Source organism: Oreochromis aureus, linkage group 7 (assembly GCF_013358895.1).
Source record: "Oreochromis aureus strain Israel breed Guangdong linkage group 7, ZZ_aureus, whole genome shotgun sequence".
NCBI lineage: Eukaryota > Metazoa > Chordata > Actinopteri > Cichliformes > Cichlidae > Oreochromis > Oreochromis aureus.
Genome location: NC_052948.1, coordinates 30,723,218 through 30,729,470, shown reverse-complemented (window position 1 = coordinate 30,729,470; position 6,253 = coordinate 30,723,218).

Genomic DNA, 6,253 nt, shown 5'->3' with positions numbered 1-6,253 from the left:
GAGGATATCAAGATGTACAAAAAAGTCTCTTGGAGCAATATCCCAAATCCAACAGGAAGTCAGCCATTTTAAAATTAAGGTGTAATTTTAGCCACTTTTTCGCCTCTTTTCAGGCCTCATACTTTGACGAACTCCTCCAAGGGATTTCATCAGATTAACCCGATCTCCTGTGTGTGTAATCTAAAGACCTTTGTGATGTTAAATTGCGAAGCTTTTTACGTTCAGGGAAACGGGGTGGCCATGGCGGCACGTGGAGTTTCAATCCCTCGCCAAAAAGCAGTAATCTGCTGTCACTCAAAAACACAATGTCCAATCTCTCCCAAAGTTCGCAGGCGTGATGAGACTCGAGCTCGGAAATGTTTGTTATGCCATTTGTCAGTAATGGTTAGAGCGCCACCTAGTGGGACGACTATAATAATGGTTGAATGAGATGAAATTTTAGCTGGTGGTTAAATGCATGAATTCCATCAATGTGACATCAGATCGGAGCGCTGGTTTTAGGTGTTGGGCTTGGCTCGACGCTACCGGGGTGCGAGGGCCCTCATATCGCTGCTTGCAGCTTTAATTATTATTATTATTATTATTATTATTATTCAGGCAAAAGAAGGGCCTTTTGAGGGCTTTAACATGCTCGAAAACTCTTGGAATTTTGCACACATGCCAGGTCTGGTGAAAAATTTTGTATTTTAATGGTTTTACATATGAGCACTGGGAAATGGCTCTGTAGCGCCACCTATGCGTTGTTAAATGCAGCCCTACGAACACATCGTTTTAGCTACATGTAGGAAATTTGGCACACATGTGTATCATGCCAAGACGAACAAAAAGTCAGTGGGACCATTGACGCAAACCCAACAGGAAGTCCGCCATTTGCAAGTGAAGGTGACATTTTGGCTCTAATTTTGCCATTTCCATGCCTCGAACTTTGCGAACTCCTCATTGGAATTTCATCGTACAAGCTTCATATTTGGTCAGTGTCAACTACACACCTGGGCCATGTTAAATTGCGGAGCTTTTGAGTTTCGGGATACGGTGAGGCCGTGGCGCCACGGCGAATTTCGATGACTCGCCATGAAAATCTTATTGCCTCTCGTTCTGTCATACATTGTCCGACCTTGACCAAAGTGAACACATATGATAAGGCTCACCCCTGAACATATTTCAACTGCCATATTTGACATCAGGTACAGCGCCACCTAGTGGGAACAGGAAATGTCATGTTTTACACTTTGGGGCACAGTATTGTAATGGGTGACATCTGCAGCCTCAAATTTCTCCAGGAAAGCCTTAAGGAGTTGGTCTTGGGTTACAGTGAAAACTGTGAGTTTTCGCTGAAGGTGTGACTCAGCAGCATGGCGAACATTGAGGTCTCGCCATGAAGAAACAAATTAGTGTAACTCAATGAAATCCAATCTGATCAGTACCAGATTTTACAGGGATGATGTCAGACCCGCCCTGAACAGATTGATATGCCCATTGTCAGGAATACGTAGAGCGCCACCTAGTGGCACCAGGAAATGTCATGTCTTTCACTTTGTTGTACTGATTTTCACAGGTTCATCGTGGCCACCTCAAAAGCCGTGAGTATCACCATCAGTCCTTCATGATGCTTCTGTGCGAAAATTGTGACTTTAAACTGAACGGCGCACCCTGGTGGCAACGCGGTTCACCATGAAAGACGAAGTGGCTTTTGAGGGGCTTGGAAATTTTAAAAAGTCTTGGAATTTGGCGCACACCTCCAATGTGATGAGGGCTTTGTTGTTATGTGATCATTTTCCTTGAATAGTGCAAAATGGCTCCACAGCGCCCCCTACAAAATTTCAAAACATCAGCCCCTGCTCTGTGTTTTATTTATAAGTCTGAAACCTGGTAAGCTTATGGAGGATATCAAGATGTACAAAAAAGTCTCTTGGAGCAATATCCCAAATCCAACAGGAAGTCAGCCATTTTAAAATTAAGGTGTAATTTTAGCCACTTTTTTCGCCTCTTTTCAGGCCTCATACTTTGACAAACTCCTCCAAGGGATTTCATCAGATTAACCCGATCTCCTGTGTGTGGAATCTAAAGACCTTTGTGATGTTAAATTGCGAAGCTTTTTACGTTCAGGGAAACAGGGTGGCCATGGCAGCACGTGGAGTTTCAATCCCTCGCCAAAAAGGAGTAATCTGCTGTCACTCAAAAATACAATGTCCAATCTCTCCCAAAGTTCGCAGGCGTGATGAGACTGAAGGTCGGAAATGTTTGTTATCCCATTTGTCAGTAATGGTTAGAGCGCCACCTAGTGGGACGACTATAATAACGGTTGAATGAGATGAAATTTTAGCTGGTGGTTAAATACATGAATTCCATCAATGTGACATCAGATCGGAAGCACTGGTTTTAGGTGTTGGGCTTGGCTCGACGCGCCGGGGGTGCGAGGGCCCTCATATCGCTGCTTGCAGCTTTAATTATTATTATTATTATTATTATTATTATTATTCAGGCAAAACAAGGGCCTTTTTGAGGGCTTTAACATGCTCGAAAACTCATGAAATTTTTCACACATGTGAGGTCTGGTGAAAAATTTCGTATTTTAATGGTTTTACATATGAGCACTGGGAAATGGCTCTAGAGCGCCACCTATGCGCTGTTAAATGCAGCTCACACGACTACATCGTTTGGGCTACATCTATGAAATCTGGCACACATGTGTATCATGCCGAGACAAACAAAAAAGTCTGTGGACACATATGACGCAAACCCAACAGGAAGTCCGCAATTTAGAAGTGAAGGTGACATTTTGGCTCTAATTTTGCCATTTCCATGCCTCGAACTTTTGCGAACTCCTCATTGGAATTTCATCGTACAAGCTTCATATTTGGTCAGTGTCAACTACACACCTGGGCCATGTTAAATTGCGGAGCTTTTGAGTTTTCGGGATACGGTGAGGGCGTGGCGCCACGGTGAATTTCAATGACTCGCCATGAAAATCTTATTGCCTCTCATTCTGTCATACATTGTCCGACCTTGACCAAAGTGAACACATATGATAAGGCTCCACCCCTGAACATATTTCAACTGCCATATTTGACATCAGGTACAGCGCCACCTAGTGGGAACAGGAAATGTCATGTTTTACACTTTGGGGTACAGTATTGTAATGGGTGACATCTGCAGCCTCAAATTTCTCCAGGAAAGCCTTAAGGAGTTGGTCTTGGGTTACAGAGAAAACTGTGAGTTTTCGCTGAAGGGTGTGACCCCAGCAGCATGGCGAACATTGAGGTCTCGCCATGAAGAAACAAATTAGTGTAACTCAATGAAATCCAGTTTGATCAGTACCAGATTTTACAGGGATGATGTCAGACCCGCCCTGAACAGATTGATATGCCCATTGTCAGGAATACGTAGAGCGCCACCTAGTGGCACCAGGAAATGTCATGTCTTTCATTTTGTTGTACTGATTTTCACAGGTTCATCGTGGCCACCTCAAAAGCGGTGAGTATCACCATCAGTCCCTCATGATGCTTCTGTGCGAAAATTGTGACTTTAAACTGAACGGCGCACCCTGGTGGCAACGCGGTTCACCATGAAAGACGAAGTGGCTTTTGACGGGCTTGGAAAGTTTCAAAAGTCTTGAAAATTGGCCCACACCTCCAATGTGATGAGGGCTTTCTTGTTATGTGATCATTTTCCTTGAATAGTGCAAAATGGCTCCACAGCGCCCCTACAAAATTTCAAAACATCAGCCCCTGCTCTGTGTTTTATTTATAAGTCTGAAACCTGGTAAGCTTATGGAGGATATCAAGATGTACAAAAAGTCTCTTGGAGCAATATCCCAAATCCAACAGGAAGTCAGACATTTTAAAATTAAGGTGTAATTTTAGCCACTTTTTCGCCTCTTTTCAGGCCTCATACTTTGACGAACTCCTCTAAGAGATTTCATCAGATTAACCCGATCTCCTGTGTGTGGAATCTAAAGACCTTTGTGATGTTAAATTGCGAAGCTTTTACGTTCAGGGAAACGGGTGGCCATGGCGGCACGTGGAGTTTCAATCCCTCGCCAAAAGCAGTAATCTGCTGTCACCAAAACACAATGTCCAATCTCTCCCAACGTTCGCAAGCGTGATGAGACTCAAGGTCGGAAATGTTTGTTATCCCATTTGTCAGTAATGGTTAGAGCGCCACCTAGTGGGACGACTATAATAATGATTGAATGAGATGAATCGTTAGCTGGTGGTTCTAGGCATGAATTCCATCAATGTGACATCAGATCGGACGTGCTGGTTGTAGGTGTTGGGCGTGGCCCGACGTGCCGGGGTGCGAGGGCCCTCATAACGCTGCTTGCAGCTTTAATTATTATTATTATTATTATTATTATTATTCAGGCAAAAGAAGGGCCTTTTTGAGGGCTTTAACATGCTCGAAAACTCTTGGAATTTTGCACACATGCCAGGTCTGGTGAAAAATTTTGTATTTTAATGGTTTTACATATGAGGACTGGGAAATGGCTCTGTAGCGCCACCTATGCCTTGTTAAATGCAGCCCTCACGAACACATCGTTTTAGCTACATGTATGAAATTTGGCACACATGTGTATCATGCCAAGATGAACAAAAAGTCAGTGGGACCATTGACGCAAACCCAACAGGAAGTCCGCCATTTGGAAGTGAAGGTGACATTTTGGCTCTAATTTTGCCATTTCCATGCCTCGAACTTTTGCGAACTCCTCATTGGAATTTCATCGTACAAGCTTCATATTTGGTCAGTGTCAACTACACACCTGGGCCATGTTAAATTGCGGAGCTTTTGAGTTTTCGGGATACTGTGAGGCCGTGGCGCCACGGCGAATTTCGATGACTCGCCATGAAAATCTTATTGCCTCTCGTTCTGTCATACATTGTCCGACCTTGACCAAAGTGGACACATATGATAAGGCTCCACCCTGAACATATTTCAACTGCCATATTTGACATCAGGTACAGCGCCACCTAGTGGGAACAGGAAATGTCATGTTTTACACTTTGGGGTACAGTATTGCAATGGGTGACATCTGCAGCCTCAAATTTCTCCAGGAAAGCCTTAAGGAGTTGGTCTTGGGTTAGAGAGAAAACTGTGAGTTTTCGCTGAAGTGTGTGACCCCAGCAGCATGGCGAACATTGAGGTCTCGCCATGAAGAAACAAATTAGTGTAACTCAATGAAATCCAATCTGATCAGTACCAGATTTTACAGGGATGATGTCAGACCCGCCCTGAACAGATTGATATGCCCATTGTCAGGAATACGTAGAGCGCCACCTAGTGGCACCAGGAAATGTCATGTCTTTCATTTTGTTGTACTGATTTTCACAGGTTCATCGTGGCCACCTCAAAAGCGGTGAGTATCACCATCAGTCCCTCTTGATGCTTCAGTGAGAAATTGTGACTATAAACTGAACGGCGCACCCTGGTGGCAACGCAGTTCACCATGAAAGATGAAGTGGCTTTTGACGGGCTTGAAAAGTTTAAAAAGTCTTGAAATTTGGCGCACACCTCTAATGTGATGAGGATTTCTTTTTATATGTTCATTTTCCTTGAACAGCGCAAAATGGCTCCACAGCGCCCCTACAAAATTTCAAAACATCAGCCCCTGCTCTGTGTTTTATGTATGAGTGTGAAACCTGGCAAGCTTATTGGAGATATCAAGATGTACAAAAAGTCTCTTGGAGCAATATCCCAAATCCAACAGGAAGTCAGCCATTTTAAAATTAATGTGTAAATTTGGCGACATTTTCCCTCTTTTCAGGCCTCATACTTTGACGAACTCCTCCAAGGGATTTCATTAGATTTACGCGATCTCCTGTGTGTGGAATCTAAAGACCTTTGTGATGTTAAATTGCGAAGCTTTTACGTTCAGGGAAACGGGTGGTCATGGCGGCACGTGGAGTTTCAATCACCGCCAAAAGCAGTAACCTGCTGTCGCTCAAAAACACAATGTCCAATCTCTCCCAAAGGTCGCAGGCGTGATGAGACTCGAGCTCGGAAATGTTTGTTATGCCATTTGTCAGTAATGGTTAGAGCGCCACCTAGTGGGACGACTATAATAATGGTTGAATGAGATGAAATTTTAGCTGGTGGTTAAATGCATGAATTCCATCAATGTGACATCAGATCGGAAGCGCTGGTTTTAGGTGTTGGGCTTGGCTCGACGCGCCGGGGGTGCGAGGGCCCTCATATCGCTGCTTGCAGCTTTAATTATTATTATTATTTTTCATTGAAATGAATTGCCTTTTTGAGG